The sequence below is a fragment of the Mus musculus genome, chromosome 3 (assembly GCF_000001635.26).
Source record: "Mus musculus strain C57BL/6J chromosome 3, GRCm38.p6 C57BL/6J".
NCBI classification, from domain to species: Eukaryota; Metazoa; Chordata; class Mammalia; order Rodentia; family Muridae; genus Mus; species Mus musculus.
In genome coordinates this window covers 152,256,047-152,273,195 of record NC_000069.6, presented here as the reverse complement: position 1 = coordinate 152,273,195, position 17,149 = coordinate 152,256,047, and the positions used below count along the sequence as shown (strand labels likewise).

At 46.3% G+C, this 17,149-nt stretch overlaps 1 protein-coding gene and 1 long non-coding RNA gene across 14 annotated transcripts in view; one reads left to right on the top strand and one right to left on the bottom strand.

The window, feature by feature from the left end:
* Positions 1-6,157: 6,157 nt before the first annotated feature.
* On the bottom strand, positions 6,158-6,676 carry Gm31999. The gene is made up of 2 exons (XR_376257.1): positions 6,524-6,676; positions 6,158-6,435 (listed from the first exon to the last, which is right to left on the bottom strand). It is a non-coding gene; the product is annotated as a predicted gene, 31999 (long non-coding RNA).
* Positions 6,677-6,845: 169 nt separating this feature from the next.
* Positions 6,846-17,149, top strand: part of Nexn (nexilin) — a 29,369-nt gene continuing 19,065 nt past the window's right edge. For 3 of the 13 annotated variants that reach the window (XM_006502002.4, XM_011240216.3, XM_006501998.4), the window contains exon 1: positions 7,033-7,483. The gene's annotated coding sequence lies outside the window, so the exon portion shown is untranslated. The other 10 variants (XM_030252783.1, XM_006501990.4, XM_011240214.3 and 7 more) reach the window with 9 other exon arrangements.

The window sequence follows — 17,149 nt, the reverse complement described above, 5'->3', positions numbered from 1 at the left end:
ACAGGCGAGCACTACCCGTCCTTTTTTATTTTTAAACCTGTTAAGTCTATGAGCTGCCCTCTATGATCAGGGCATAGACAGGAGCGACTGACTCTACTCTCACGGATGCATGAGAGCCCTGTATCATCCACATCCAAATTTCTGATCCAAGTGCCATCATCTGGCTTATTCTTGGTCATTTCTGTCCCCTATAAAGGGGTCTCCACTTTAAACATCACACAGACAGTTTTGTTTGTTTGTTTTGTTTTTTTCAAGACAGGGTTTCTCTGTTCTGGTACTCTATGGACCAGGCTGGCCTCAAACTCAGAGTCCCACCCCTCTGCCTCCTGAGTGCTGGGATTAAAGGCGTGCGCATCTCACGGAATTGTAGCATGTTTAAGAAGCCCCTCCATAGTTCATCATGTCTGTCATCACACTCTCTGGGGCTCCATCCTTGCCTGCACCCTTTGTGAGCACTTGTCCCTGTGTTTGCTCTGGGAGGCTCTGCCCCACACCCTTCATAAACATTCGGCTCTGGCCGTCCTCCCTGTGGCTCGGACACAGCTTTTAACATCTTTTTTTTTCTTCATGTTTTTTGTATACTTTCATATTTTACCATGCCATTTATTCCCATTTGGTCCCTTGCTCTTCTCTGCTATCTTTGATCTAATGTACAAATGTTGGGTCTTCTTAGGCTATTTAGCTTTCTATACATCAAAACAACAAAAAACCCTACAGTAACTTTCATCGCTTGGGCAAGGAAGAGCTGGGTTCTGGTACAACAAAAAAGAGCACACCTTCCTGACAGCACTTTTTATCCTGTACTTAAAAGCCATAGCAAAGCAACTGCCACGTCAGACATCACTCAGATCCTACTTCAGGATGTCCGTGTGTCACAAAAGCTCTCCCCGGCACATTTATATATAGGAGGTTTCAGAACTTAAAACTGGAGGTTTGAGATAACACCACAGTACCTGGAGTCGGGGCCCCCTTGTCATCCATGCACCAGGAAAGCACACCTCCACAGCGTTGCTGCTGAAGCCAGAGGTCCCTGTCCTGGAAGCATCTCTCCTTTGGCACCATGAGGTAACGGATGAACCTTCAAGATGGTGGGGCCTCATGGGAAGCAATTAGGTTTTGTGGCTCTGCCTCCCAGAGGGTTTTGTGCTGCCTATGGGCATGGTCCCCCAAGGCAGGATGTTCTAAGGGAGCACACACAGCTCTCTGTTTGCAAACCATCCTGTGATACAGCAGGCATCCTCACCTGCGTGCCAATGCTATCCAAGCACTCACGATTAGGAGCCAAGTAAACCTTTAAAATCTTGTTACCCGGGGGGCTGGTGAGATGGCACCCGACTGCTCCCAGCAACCACATGGTGGCTCACAACCATCTGTAACGAGATCTGACACCCTCTTCTGAAGACAGCTACAGTGTACTTACATGTAATAAATAAATAAATCTTTAAAAAAAAAATCTTGTTACCCTGTGTCAAGTGTCTGCGATAGCAGCGTAACATACTAAGGAGATTTGCTTCTAAGATTTGCCCACTCCATCAGGCCTGTTGTCGGTGGGCCTCTGCCCATCGCTGGCTGTAGGCAGGAGCCCGTATTTCCTCACACTGGGCTCTGAACACAGCTTCCTGGTGTTTGAGAACATTCAAGTGACCACTTGCTAATGTAATAGGAGGAAAGCGAGCTGAGAGGCAGTGCTGGTGTGGAAGGCAGTGTTTTGGGGCGGGGTGTACACGTGCTTATGAGGCCCGTGAGCCCGTGCTGTGCAGGTCAGGGGACAACATCAGGTACTAGTCTTCACAGGCTAGCTGTCAGGTAGCTTCCAGCAATTCTTTTATCTTCCAGTAGAAGTGTACCTGGGAAACCAGACCCATGCCCTACTAAGCTTGCCTTTCCCATGGGTTCTGGGGATTGGAAGTCAGGTGGTCAGGCCAGCAGGAACATTTCTTAGCCACAGAGCACCTTCCCTGCCTTGGCAATGCCTGGATTTGAACTGCTGCTGCTGCTGCCATGCTGTGCTGGTGGGATGACACCAGCCATGACATGGTGTGGGAGAACTCTGTGTAGTCTAATTGCAGGAGGCAAGATCGTTCAGGGTCTTGCTGCCAAGGACCACAGTTCAGAATCCTAAGTTGAGCCTGAGAAATGGCTTGTCTGGTAAAAACACTTGCCACTCAACTCTGACAAACTGATTACTAATGATAAATCGTCTTCCAAGATCAATTATACAAAAACAATGTAGCAACTTTAACTTAATTTTAGTTTAGTTTAATTTTTGGGGTTTTTTTGTTTTTGTTTTTGTTTTTTTGTTTTTTGTTTTTTTGAGATATGGTCTCAATGTGTAGGCTTGCGCTCACTGTGCAGACTTGTCAAACTCAGCGATTCGCCTGCCTCTGCCTCTCAGGTGTTGGGCTTACTGTAGTACCGAAATTTTAAATGAGTAGCTGTACATTCTCGGCCAGTCTTTTATTATGTCTTGCAGACTGTGAGTTGGAGCATTGGTCCACGCTGTTCAAGGTGCCTTTGCTGCTCAAGCCACACTCCCTTCTAGTCGTCATGTGGAGTTTCAGAACGTTCAGAGTCATGGCCAGAGTCTCACACATGCTGAGTGAGTGCAGCACTCTGCAAGTCCCTAGCTGTTTGTTTGCTGTTTGCTGTTTGCTGTTTGCTTTTTGCTAGGCCTCACCATGAAGCCCAGCCTGGCCTGGAACTCATTATGTGGACAAAGCTTTAGATGTCTGGCTGCCCCCGTCTCTAGTTCATGTACCCCATACCCAGCATCCCTTAGTGTTTGATGCTGTTTTTGAAATTATATTTTAAATGTGACATTCTCCCCTTTCTTCCCAGCAAACCCTCCCAATGCCCTTCTTCACTCCTTCAGATTTATGGCCTCTTTTTAAATCAATTGTTATTACATGCATATCTGTATTTGTATACTCATATATATGTTCCTAAATAGAACCCGTTGAGCTTATATTACTTGTATGTATGTTACTTGTATGTATGTATGTTTTCAGGGTTAACCATACACTGATGCTCTCTTCAGACACACCAGCAGAGGGCACTGGATCCCATTACAGATGGTTGTGAGTCACCGTGTGGTTGCTGGGAATTGAACTCAGAACCTCTAGAAGAGCAGTCAGTCAATGCTCTTAACCTCTGTGCCATCTCTCCACCCCTGCAACCCTTACTTTAAAGGTGAAAAATGCCTAGAAATACAAGGAACCGTGACTGGAGACTCTTCCCTTGCTTTGTGTTTGTACCTGCTATATTACAGTTGTACTCTAAGTCTTGATGGCAAATAGTTATAAGCTATTTGCCTTTATTGATTCATTCCAAAGCTTTAACATTGCTTCTGTGTGAATTGTGAGTTTGTCTAATTTGAAAGAAGGCTGAAGGTACAGCTCAGTGGTCGAGTGCTCACTCAGTACACGTGAGGTCCAGAGTTTGAATCCCAGGACCGTAAAATACAACTAAAACAGGTTGGGAACAGACGTAGTTGATTCAGGATAAATACAGCAGGAATTCATATACATATTTGCAAATCTTGAGTTTGATTTAGATTTTAAAACTTAACCTATCTTGATTCCCACCAGCTGTCGGCTGCCGGAAGTATTCCCAAACAAAAGAGTTCTCCCTGCTTTGAAGGTCAGAAACCTGTCTCCGAAGCCGGGTGTGGTGGCGCACGCCTTTAATCCCAAGCACTCGGGAGGCAGAGGCAGGCAGATTTCTGAGTTCGAGACCAGCCTGGTCTACAGAGTGAGTTCCAGGACAGCCAGGGCTATACAGAGAAACCCTGTCTTGAAAATTGAAAAACTAAAAAAAGAAAGAAAGAAAGAAAGAAAGAAAGAAAGAAAGAAAGAAAGAAAGAAAGAAAGAAACCTAAAGCCTGCTAGTTCTGTCTGAGAAGAAGCTAAGCAGCCCCACTCACTCCCTTTCCGTCAGCAAATGCCGTGGCCTGTCATCTTGGTTCTGCAGAGCCCTCTTCCTCTGTCTCCTGTCTCCTCCCTCACCGCGCTTGTCTATGTGCAGCACTTGAGCTAAGTCAAAGGAACTGCAATCAGCACATAGCGTGCCACTACTCTGTCCAAGATCCCCTCGTGGCTCCCTGTCTTAGAGTGGGATCAGAATCCCTAGGTGCCCACCAGAACTTCGGCATGCCAGCTCCTGCCCACCTTGCTGCCATTATTTTACCAGTCATGTCTTAGGCTTCACCCACACGAGCCTCCTTATTTTTCCTAGCACTTGTTAGATAGGATCCTTCTGTGGAGCAGTTCTTTCCCAGATATTCACATCTTAAACTCTTTACATAGCTCTCTGCCTCCTGGGGTGGAGATAGGGCTTGTTTCATTCATGTAAACTGTGTGAGGGTGCTGAGTCCTCTGTGGTGATAAACCGTAGTAGAACCTTTAAGCCCTTTCAGCGAGAGGCTGCTAGGGCTGAGGAGAGAATTCAGTCAGAAAAGTGCCTGCCTTGCCATCATGAGGACCCAAGATCAGCTCTCATTACCTAGTGTACAGATGTCAGGCATGGCAGTGCTCACTTGGGGAGGAGGAGGCAGGACATCCCTGTAGCTGGCTGCTCAGCCTGACTAACTGAGCTCCAGGCCTGTCAGAGACTCAAGAAGGTGGATGCTCTTCCTAAGCAAATAGTACCTGAAGTGTTCTCTGGCCTCCACATGTACACACGTGCATCCACATGCATTTCAATACATGCATGCACACCACACATGCAAAACAAAGAGGCACTGGCATCCACAGTGGTCATTAGCGGCCCCTCCTACACCATGCCTTCCCATCTCTATATGTGATCTCTCCCACAAATTCTGTGCTAACGGGTGCCACCTGAACCAATGTCCACATCGTGCTCAAGCCAGTCCCACCACCACGTTCTAGAATAATGAGCGAAGTAAGCCGCAGGTAACTGTGGAGTTACTCGGCCTCAGGCGGCTGTTACAGTAAGAGAAGTACTAATGCGCTGCCTCCTGTTGAAGCCCGGGCTGTCCTTGAGACTCGCAGGAGACTGGCCATCGAGAGACACAGCCTAATTCCCAGGTGCGCTTCTATCCTCCTTCATCGGGAGTCTGTGTTCCTTGAGAGCATGAGTGCCTGCCGTCACCGCAGTCGGATGTCTGTGACTGGTCATGTTGAATGGATGATGGAATACTGGGAACAGGCAGCCTTTCTGTGCTCCGTGTCACAGTCATCCTTTCTGCGGCTGGAAGACTCTCACAACGGAAGGGACAACGGCTTTACTGAGCTCAGTTCCAGGTCACAGTCCATCATTTTGGGTTACTCATAGCCACATTCACGGTCAAAAGCAGAGAAAGATAGGGGACCAGATGTGGTGACCCAGAGTTAATCACAGCCAAGGCCAGCCTGGACTACATACCCAGCTCCAGGCCAGCTAAGGTGCCATAGCGAGACCCTGACTTTAAAGAAAAGGCAGAGTGAGTGAATGCATGTGTGTTTACCCACAGCCTCCTCCTCTTCCACACAGTCCAGGACTCAGAGCCAGGACAGAACAGAGCCCACCTGAAGGTGCGTCTCGCCACCTAACGTAACCCAATTAAGAGACAGGTGGACTGTATCACACATTCCCTCATTGAGTCTCTTCCCAGCGGTTCTCAACCTTCCTAGTGCTGTGTCTTTTTAATACCCTCATGTCGTGACTCCCCAAAATAAAACTATTTTCATTGCTGTTTCATAGCTGCAATTCTGCTCCTGTTATGAATTATAATGCAAATGGTCTTATGTGACCCGCAGATTGAGAATGTTCTAACATGTTCACCTGACAATTACACTACCGGAGGCACAGCGGGATGCTCTCCGTGTTTATGGAGAAAATGGACAGTTTTGCACGATTTGATGAGGCTATTGGGTAGAAATACAAATCTCATCCTTTAAAAATCAGAATAAAGAGCTGGAGAGATGGCTCAGCGGTTAAGAGCACCGATTGCTCTTCCAGAGGTCCTGAGTTCAGTTCCCAGCAACCATATCATATGGTGGCTCACAACCATCTGTAATGAGATCCGATTCCCTCTTCTAGTGTGTCTGAAGGTAGCTACAGTGTACTCATAAAATGAATAAATTAATAAATCTTTTAAAAAGTGGGCCTAGTGAGGAGCTACCCTCAGAAGGGTAATTAGCTCTCATGGGTCTCCAAATAGTTTTTTTTTTTTAATCAGAATAAAGATACAATTATAAGTGCACGGTGAGGAAAAGACTCCTCGAGCCTTGCAGTAGACATGGAGAGCGCTGGGAGGGGCTTCCGGGAGAGGAGCGGTTCAAACGGAGGGGTCCTGTAGGGAGCTTGTATGGGGCTGTGGACATTCCCATGAACGGAACAGGTGAAGGCACCGAATCGTGGAAGGGACGAGCCGGCCTCCAGACCTCCTATTGACATTTACCTCCTGGTGATAGTGAGGGCTGGGATGGCAAACCACTATATTCAAGAGCAATAACATCACCTGAGCTTTGGTCTGTCTGCTGATGGAATCAGAAGTGGTTTCCTTTGTCCCTGGGTCACCTACCTCGGTGCCTCTCATTTTTCTTTTCTTTGGGGATTTCCGAGAGATGGCCTATTGAAGCCCGGGCTGTCCTCAGACTCTCTATAGTGAAGACTAGCTTTGGAACTCTGCTCGTGCCGTCCCCTCCTAAGTGCTGGGGCCCCCCTCTCTGTCCCCCGCCCCCCACCCCGCACTGGCTAACTTGTTTCACTAATGCTGTTTTTGTTGTGTGGCTCTGGGAGGTGACCCCGGGGCCTTGTTTTGTGACACAAACATGCTCCTCATAGAGCTATGGCTCCTCGGTTTGGTTGGTTGCTGTTGATGGAGTGAAGCGGGGCCTCTCTTTATCCAAAGAGGCCTCAGCTGGGCTTGCCTCTCACACTCCAGTGTAGTTTTCCTGGCAGGCTTGTGCCTAACACTCACGTCGTGCTTTTAGATGATGTGAGAGCGCAGATTTGTATTGCCTTCAGCTAAGGAAAGGTGAGCCGTTGAGTTAAGAGCAGGCTCTTATCCCGTTCCCTTGAGCGTCTTTTCCAGTCACCTCTCCTCGAGGTTAAAGAGGAGCGGCAGACAGACTCAGCGTTTTCACACTGTCGCCCCATTCCTTCCGAAGGAAAGGGGAAGCTGGCCAGAAGTCAGGGAGTTTTATGGGCTACTAGGGCAGGTAGAGAATCTGAGGGAAGCGGGCCGGCAGGTTGCCAGGAGGCAGCCTGCGGTGGCAGCCAGCGCCCCTCTTCTTTCTGGGTGACTCTCCACCCTCTGCTGCGCGGCGGTGGGGGTGGGGACTGGCCTGGTCCGGGAACAGCTGCAGCGGGCGCTGGGCCCGTCTGGAATGCGGGAGCCGCTGCACCAGGACTTTTATGGAAACTTGCTGCTGGCGCGCGGCGGCCAGCGGGCTCGGGCGGCGGGAGCGGCGGGGGCAGCGCGCAGAGCCCGACACGCAGCGCGGAGCGGGAGGAGCGGCGCCCGGGCGGCGGCAGGCGGGTAGGAGGGCTGGGCTGGGCTGGGCTGGGCGGACGCGGCGGGGCTCCGGGCCCTCCTGGTGGCCTGCGCTCGGCCAGACCATCCTGGGCTGCGGGGGTTGGGGGTCCCTCGCCGGGCCGGGCGCTTCTGCTCCACCTGCATCTGGGCGGCTGAGTTTGGGGGAGAGTGTTTCCATGAGCCGAATGTGTGTACGCTCTCCGCCGGGGACCCCTAGGGTCCGAGCGGGCGAGTTCACTGTGGCACCCAACACGTGCCCACTGCGGACTCCGCCAGCTGTGGCTGAGATTTTAAAGAAATTGCGGATGGGTCCGTGGAAGCGGGGAAATTAAGGATTTATTAGGCTGCCATGCCCGGCCTCCAAATTGTTCCCCAGTGCCAAGACAGGGATACACTTGGAGGTTGAGCAGCTAGCTCTAAAAGTCAGAGTAAAGGCATCATATGTGAGATGTTCAAGAGTAATATATACATATATGTTTATATACACATATACATAACACATACATACAGGTCTCTCTCTTTGTGTGTGTGTCTGAATGAAGAAGGAGCAAATTGAGAGATTAGGTGATTGCTCAGTGGCTTGAGATAAGCGTTTTATTTTTAAGGCCACAATGTGGACAAGGAGTTGAGCATAGATAACGTGGTAAAAATAGCACATGGCATGCCCTCACAAAGTGACTACCCTTGGAAAAAGACAGACAGGCAGAGAAAAGAAGCCCCACGAAGAAATCACCTTTCTGACCGGGGCGTCATTCATCAACCAACTTTTGTATAGGAGCCGCGCGGCCCATTGCACGAGTCTCAGAAGTATGTTCCCGGTATTGTGAAACGAAGTTTTTAGACTGTCTTGGTCACACGATAGTGTGTGAACTACATAAAATTTCCCCCAATATTATTCATTTATATGTTGAACTGCCACTGTAAGAAAATCCAAATTGCATGTTTTTGTTTTTTTGTTTTGTTTGTTTTGCGTTTGGGTGTGTTTGTATGGGGAAAGTGCATAATTAACTGAAGGAAAGTCTTTTGTTTGTGCGTGGGGGCGGAGGTGGTAATATAAACAGATTTCATGCTGTGTAGTTGGTGCCTGCTAGGCAAGCTCTCTTGCTTCTAAGTTCTTTCCTTATCTATTTTACTAGGTTTTCCAGGCGAGCCTTGAACTCGGTAGTGCCGGCAGGCAGGACTGTGACCGTCCCAGCCTCCAGCGCAGTTGGAATTACAGGCCAGCACCCTGAGGCCCAGCTCAGCACTGTCCTTTGCCTGGTGCTTCTGAGGGCTCGTTTAAGGAAAGCCGTGTACAATTTTGTATTTTACCTGCAGCATTTGACTTGGAGAGCACAATGCAAAAGTGCGACACAATTATTTTAAATCTACTTTTCCTTCTTGCAGCTTTTGATGCAATTCAGTTTTAATAGATTTCCAGCTTACCTTAAAATGGAATCTGTGCTATTTTAGAAATTTTTGACATGTAAGGCTGATCATTGTCAAAATGTATGTCATTGTGAGAAGACTATATTTAGCATCAGGCAAGGAATGTACTATCTGGGTTTTGGAGAGGACTTTGCCCTGAAATCTCACTTGAAGCTTTAGATTGGGGCTTCATTTGTGAAAAGCATGGCAACTATGTGTGTACATTGTAGAGAGTAACTACATGCAGAGAGAGTTTGAGGCCAGCCTGGTCTACATAGCTCGTTTCAGGATAGCCAGTGTATATAATAGAGACATAATAGATTTAGTTTGCTTAGAAAGCAAGTGCCTGAACTGACGGGCTCCATTTGTGGGGAGAAAGCTCTATTATCTTGAAAACCCCAAAAGAATAAAAAGTATTTAAAAACTCTATCAGTTATGCATGCCTATGAGAATACAGTCAATGGCTGTCAAACCGTGGGCACGTGGGACCAAAGCCTGAGTGTATAGAAGTCTCTGGGTGTCTTCATTGTGGAGCCAGAGCATCTTGGTTTCCTGTATCAGTCAGAGGAAAATGACTTCACCCACTAACAATCGCATGTTTCTCTTCTTACTTGACCAATCTGGTCCACATCACTTGTATACTTTCTGTCCTGGTCTTTCTCCTGTTTTTATAATTACATTTGAAGTTGTTACTTTTTTTTCTTCTTTTTTCTTTGTTTTTTTCAAGACAGGGTTTCTCTGTATAGCCCTGGCTGTCCTGAAATTCATTTTGTAGACCAGGCTGGCCTCGAACTCAGAAATCAAGCCTGCCTCTGCCTCCCAAATACTGGGATTAAAGGCATGTGCCACCACCATCCGGCATTACTTTTTAAGATATTCACTGTGTAGTGAGGCTTATTTTGTGGTAGTGTATTTTTTTTGTGTGTGTGTACATTTTGACTCCATGTATGTGTGTGCACTGTGTGCCTACAGTGTCCACACAGGCCAGGAGAAGGAGTCAAAACCCCTGGAACTGATCCTCTACAAAAGTCGTAAGTGCTCTTGACTGCTTTAGCCCTTCAGTATACATTTTGGTAATGGTGTTATCGTAGGCATGGAAATCAGTGCCTTGTACATCCATGGCTTGTTACCAGGTTGGTGCCTGTGGCAGTGTGCTTTCTACACTCTAGAATGGGTGGATTTAAACTGAGAAATGTTCGTTATATATCATGATTTGTATCATAAAATTCACCCACACACAGTTGAAAGCAATGAGGGAAGCTGGGTATAGTGGTGTATTTGATCCCAGCACTCGAGGCAGAAGCAGGATCTCTGAGTTCGAGGTCAGCCTGGTCTGCCCAGTAATTCCAGGACAGCCAGAGAGACAGAATAGAGATTTCCTCAAAAACAAAACAAACAACAAAAATCCTTCTTAGGTAGTGTTATGGGAGTGGGAAGAGGAAGTCACTATAAATGGACTGACGTGTGTCAGCTTGTTGCCTAGAGAAGGAAGACAGCCATGAACTGATAAACAAATGGAATGATCTTAACTATGAAACTTAGACAGCACGGGGAGAGATTTTTTAAGAGAAAGGACTTCCAGAACCTCTTGTCCTTGTCTCACTTATTTTTAGGAGTGATTCTTGTGACTCTAGAGCTTGCCCATTGTCTCAGCTTTGTCATAGTCCTCCGAGAGGAAAGCCTAGATTAGATTGGCCTGTGGCAATGTCTGTGGGTAATTATCTTATTGTTGATGCAGGAGGGTCCAGCCCACTGCAGGCAGCAGCATCCCTAAGCAGGTGGTCCTGGGCTCTATAAAAAGCCAGCGAAGCGTAAGCCCTCCCTGAGGGTCTGTGACCTGGGTGGGTAAGTCAATTTCATCCCTTCATTCCCAAGTTGCTTTCAGTCAGACCGTTTCATCACAACAACAGAGTGAAACTAGAAGAGCCGTGAAAAGCAATCAGTTCTTATCCTACCTCCCTGTACCCCACTGACTTTTTAGCCAGAATTCCAGGTTCCCCATCCCGACTCTGGCCCTCAGGCTGTCTTCCATTTTAGATAGGCAAGGAAGCCCAGAGCTCTCCAGCAGTTAGGACAGATCCGGAACTTCCCGACAACGTCCTGGCTGGCTTTTGTGATGGCTAGTGGAGTATGACCCTCCCCACTTTACTTCCTGCTATGTCAGCTGAGCGGTTAGCACAAGGCTGCTCTTGAAATAGTCTCAGTTTTCATTTAAGCTGATAGTGGATCCGACCGCAGTACTGTTTGTTATCTTGGCCTCTGTCCCCGTGCTCAGGAGCTTGCCCTGTGTCCTGGCTGGTGTATGAAACTCTAACAGCATTAATGAGCATAGCAGGTTTAGTTAACAAGGCTCCAGTGTGATAAATATACTTTGAAAAGCATTACCACCATGTAAAGGAATAATGGTGTAACAGTTACTACAGGAGAATATCAAAGTAGGCTGCAACTTAAGTTTGCTGGGGGTTGGGCTCCATCTCACAATATGCCCTAGTTTGTGTTAGCTGTGGAGTCACCTGGAAAGAGTCTCAGGTGATCTTTATCAGGTTGGTCTGTGGTTTTGTCTGTGTGAAATTGTCTTAATTGGCCTAGGAGGACCCAGGTGGTCCTGGGCTGCATAAGGAAGCTGGCTAGGAACAGTGAGAGGGAGAGATGGGGCAGTGCCCACGTGCAGCCTTTCTTTCCGGAGCTCCCACTCCCGCCCTTTTTGTGCTCCTGCGCTGCTTCCCTTCAGTGGCAGATATGAGCCAGATCGATTCTTTCCCTGCCCGCCGTGGTTTTAGTCAGGGTTTTATTGCAGCAACAGGAGGACACCAGGACGGTAAGATCCAGTTTCCTGCTTTTGAGCTGTGGTGAAGGATCTGACAGACTTTATAATGTACTTTTGCTTTCCTTTTACCAAAATACAGCCTTAGCTGTATCGTCCTAACTGGCCTTGAACCTGTGGTTCCTACCTCATTCTTCTGAAGGCTGAGCTAGACATGCGCCATCCTACCTGTTAGTCATTTTCATGAATTAAATGAGGGACGGTTATATGTAAGTTTTTCTTTTCTTTTCCTTTGATCCAGGGTCTTGTGTAGCCTGAAGCTCACAGCAGTCTTCTGCCTCAGCATCCCTAGTGCTGCAATGGCTTTGCACTTGCTATAGCTGACTATGTTTTTATACAAGTGAAAATTGATAAACATTTATCCTTAAACTTTATGAAGTTCAAAACAAATTCATTGTTTCTTTCAAAGACTTAGGTTTTAACGTTTAACACTTATTTAACATTTATTTACATACTTAACTTTTTCATTTAAAAGTTCCAACAAAGCCATTCCTGGCAGTAGACACTGTGATCTCACATTGGGGAGGATGCAGCAAGAGGATTGTAAATTACAAACCAGGACAGGCCTAATCTACAAAGAGAGTTCTAAGCCAGCCAGTGCTACAAAGTGAGACCTTAAAAAAAAAAAAAAAAAGGAAAGAAATAGAAAGAGGCTGGAGAGATGGCTCAGCGGTTAGGAGAACTGACTGCTCTTCTAGAGGTCCTGAGTTCAGTTTCCAGCAACCACATGGTGGCTCACAACCATCTGAAATGAGATCTGATGCTCTCTTCTGGTGTCTCTGAAGAAGGCTACAGTATACTCACATAAATAAATAAATCTTAAAAAAAAAAAAGAAAAGAAAAAAAGTGGGGTGGGGTGGGAGGAGAAGTCAGAGGCCAGCCCTCATCCCTGCATCTGTGCACCAGAGGGAGGGGGGAGGCAGGGAGCCAGGGAGGTAGGGGCCTAAGACAAAGAATTTACTTGAATTCAGTGAAGAGAACCTGCCTGGCTGCCACTGTCTGGACAGTTTTGCTCTCCTGAGATTATGTAACAATACGATCACCATTTGATTTCAGATTTGTTTTGCACATTGTTTGCTGCTGAAATGCTTTGGTTGCATATGTAAAATGTGAAGGAAGACAGGGGAAAAGGAGAGGCTAACCACAGGTCTGAGGACAAGTTATTCCAGGGAGGGGAAGAGGGCAGCTTGGTGGTTGAGTTCATACATGTGAAGCCCTGAGTTCATACAGCCTGGGAAACAATGAGCTGAGAGCTGGAAAGACTGTTCAGTTAGTGTGCAAGCATGTGCAAGCGTGTGCAAGCCTGAAGGCCAGTGTTCAAATCTCCAGAGCCCAAATAAAGCTATGGTAGATCTTGGCATCAGTACCCCCAAAACTCCTAAAGGGAGACGGGAAGCAGACAAGGCAAGCCCATCCTTGAAGCTCATGGGCCAGGGAGTATATGGCACATGCAGCAGCCAGCCAGAAAACCCACCTTAAACAAAGTAGAGGTGAGGACTGCCCGAGGACCTGTCCTCTGACACACACGTGCATGGCACACACAAGACTGAATTCAAAGTTACAAATATATACACACGCAGAATAAGGTCTATAAGAAGTGTTAAACCTAGCGTGCTGACCAGTTCTGTTCTGAAGGTTTCTTTTCTTGCTGTGTCCGAGAACCGTACCAGCACAGCAAGTGAGAGATGCCTGGGACCTGCCACATGCTTGCGGGGAACTGAACCTGGGTCCTCTGGAAGGGCAGCTGAGCCATTTCTGCAGCTCTTGTCCTTGACTGTTCAAGGGCTTTGCCTGGGATTACATTCAGAACTTCACAGGATGGCATTGTTATGCTGCTGCTGCCCCCATATGGCAGCTATAGATATTGCACCTGGCTGTTCAGAGTGCAAAAGTCACTTTAACAGTAGAGTCAGAAAGACTTCTATGAGCCGGGCGTGGTGGCGCACGCCTTTAATCCCAGCACTCGGGAGGCAGAGGCAGGCGGATTTCTGAGTTCGAGGCCAGCCTGGTCTACAAAGTGAGCTCCAGGACAGCCAGGGCTATACAGAGAAACCCTGTCTCGAAAAACCAAAAAACCCAAAAAAAAAAAAAAAAAAAAAAAAAAAGACTTCTATGCTCCTAGATAGAAAGTCATCTGGTATTCAGTTACTGGGTTACAAAATGAGTTTAAGCAAATTTTCCTTTAGCATTCTAAATATAATGAGATCTTAGCCTAAATCTTTACTTTCTAGAATGGGAATTGACTTGATTTGATAGCGTGCTCTTTTTCTTTAAGTTCAGTGACTCTCAAAAGGTGGTCTCAGGACCTGTTCCGTATGGCTAAGGACATCCATCACCCTTATGCAGTTATGCAACCTGTGTGAGGTCATGTTTTCTCTATAAATTTCGATTAAGATGACATGTCGTAGTATTTTGAATGTAGAAGCAGATATAAGAATGTATTCTCTTGTTAGGCCAGATATAAAAGAGGTTTTCAAACCTATGCCCACACTCATACACAAATAAGTGAATAAATACTTTTAATGAGACCCTTATATTTTTTATAGCTATACTGTATCCTATTAGACTTTCGGATCTGTGAGAGCGTCTCCTGTTTGTCACTGTATAATAGAACCATGGAAATATCCTAACAGACTATAGAAAGATGCTCGGAGAACACTTCTGAATTGATACATATATTAGTTTGAAGATTTATTTTATATGTCTAGGCATTTTGCCTACACATGCATGTCTGTATTCCACATGCATTTGGCCTATACATGCATGTCTGTGCACCACATGCATGCTTGGTGTTTGCAGAAATTAGAAAAGGGCGTTGGAGCCTCTGGAACTATAGTTAACAGATAGGCCGAAATCAGCCAGGCAGGTGCTGGGAAGTGAACCCAGGTCCTCTGTAGCCACAGACAGTGTATGAGTGCTGAACCAGCTCTTCAGGATCCATGTTTATCTGTTTTACCTTGCTTTTAGAGATCACTGTGAGTGGGAGTAGGGTGTGCTTTAGTGTGTGTGTGAGGGCCAGAAGATGACCATCTGGTGTCAGGTCTCTTTCCCATGGGGCACTATGCTACCAGTACCCTCAGGAATAGACCCTAGGGGGAAAAGAAAGACAGAGAGGAAGGGCTGTGCTAGAACCTGGGTGAGAGCAGACTCCTGACTCTTGAGACTCAGAGCAAAAGAATCATTGCCAAGCACTACTGTGGAACTTTAAAACTCTACCAAGAATGTATAAAGTTATTATTCTGATAATTTGTAGTAGTTAAACATGTCACAGAAGCTAAATTAGAATATTTTCCCTATAGCAGAGATGGTAACTATGTTTTCATTGAACCTTGGCACCGATTGAAAAGGAGTTGATAATTTTAAAACAGTTGCCAAAGTTCTGGAGAAAAGTGAATTGTTGAATGGATACTATCAGTGTTATAGGCCATCTATGAATACTGTGAGCTAGAAAACCCGTGAACTGGTAAGCATAGTTATGCTGCAATAAGCGCCTCTGCACTAGAAAGCAAGTCCCTGCTCGGGGACGTATTTGTTGGCTGGTACTATACAGAAGCTCAAAGAGGAAGATGGTAAAAATGAGACAAAGACTGTCACAACTACCTCACTGTTGAGATGTGATTATTGTACCAAAATGTTGTGCATGATTGATGCATGATATTTGGAATTTGAGGTTTCCAAAAGATTGATTTAAAAGTCCTGCTCAGGTAGTTTATAGTGAGAATGGAAACAGGGGGCTCTAGAGATGACTCAGGCAGTGAATCATTTGCTGAACAAATGTGAAGGCTTGAGTTTCGATCCCTAGCACCCACATAAAAAGTTGAGCGCACAGACATCTGCAAACCCAGCACTGGGGAGAGAAGCAGGTGGGTTCCTGGAGTTCACTGGCTAGCCAGCCTTGCGAAGTCAGTGAGCTCTGAGTTCAATAAAAGACTGTCTCTACCTCTAAACTTAGACATGTGTGCATGTGAGTACATAGGTGCATGCACAAACAAGCACGCATGCTACATGTGCCCCGGGACGCCCACGAAGATGCTAGAAATTGAACAAGAAAAGGTCTTTCAGGCTTGTCAGTTTTTGCATGAATGCTGAAAGCTTTCTCTGATGGAATTTATTTTAACTATAGTGGGAAGGAAGCTCCAGAGAGCACCTGATCCCCTGCAACCTTGGCAGGGAGCATAAAGTGCGCTGGGTCTGGGAATAAGAGCAGTACAGACTATGAGTGCACAATGGGGCCACTAGCTATATATGCTGCTCCCCAGTTCTGCCCGAGAGCTGGTTCAAATCTTATGAGACAGAAAGAAAGTAGACTGACTACTTGTTTCAAGGCATTTACTAAGATCAGGACATAGGGGCAGTGCCTGTCTCTTCGGGGCTCCATTCTTTAGCATCTACCAGAGAGAGCCTCACACACAGTAGGTGCTTAACAAGCACTGTGTAATGAATGCAGTCCTCTGTTTTTATACTATCAATGAAGGATGATTATATTGTGGGGGTGGTGCCTACACCTTTAATCCCAGCATTCAGGTGGTAGACTGGAGGGAATGGAAAGTTCTAGGCCAGCCTTTGCTACATAGTGAGACCTTATCTCTAACACAGAACAAAATAACTCTCCCCCAAAGCAACAAAGACTACAGGCACCTTCCTAAAGAAGATGTGCACGTGGAAAGTGCGCATGTGGGAAAACGTATAGTATGTTATCAGAAAAATGCCAACTAAGACGAGATAGCGTTCAGCACAACAATAACCATAACCCAGAACTGGGCATCAAGTGAGAGGCAAGAGTGGACCAACCCAGATTCTCCTCCATTGCTAGTGGGACGCAACCACTTGCCCCACTTTGAGAGTCAGTTTGTTCTTTGACTGTGCTAAACACACTTTCTGGTTAGTGCTGTAGTTTTGTTTTTTGAGATGGGGTTTCTCTATGTAGCCCTAGCTGTCCTGGCAAGCCTCAAACTCAGAAATCTGTCTGTTTCTACCTCCCGAGTGCTAGGATTAAAGATGTTCACCATCACCCAGCTGCTAAACACAGTCTTACAATGTGATCCAGCAATCATGACTTGGTATTTATTCTGAGGGATTTGAAAAGTATTGCTATTTAAAGGCCTGCATGTTGATGTTTAACATCAGTTTTGGGTTGGGTTTTTTTTTTTTTGTTGTTTGTTTTTTGTTTTTTGTAAGAGATGTAACCAAAATCTTTTTCGTTGGGTGAAGGGATCCACATACAATGAGCTGTTATTCAGTGTAACTAAAGATTACACCACCACCACCATCACAACCATTGGCTTGAAAGGGACATTTTTAAAGGCTCTATTATGATCAAAGTGTGTTCATATTTAAAAGAGTCGGATTACAGGAAACAAAAAGGATGAATTTAAATGAAGCTTGGTCAAACTATTCTCAAGCTATCTGGTGCTTATAGTATAGTCTACTGAGTAAGT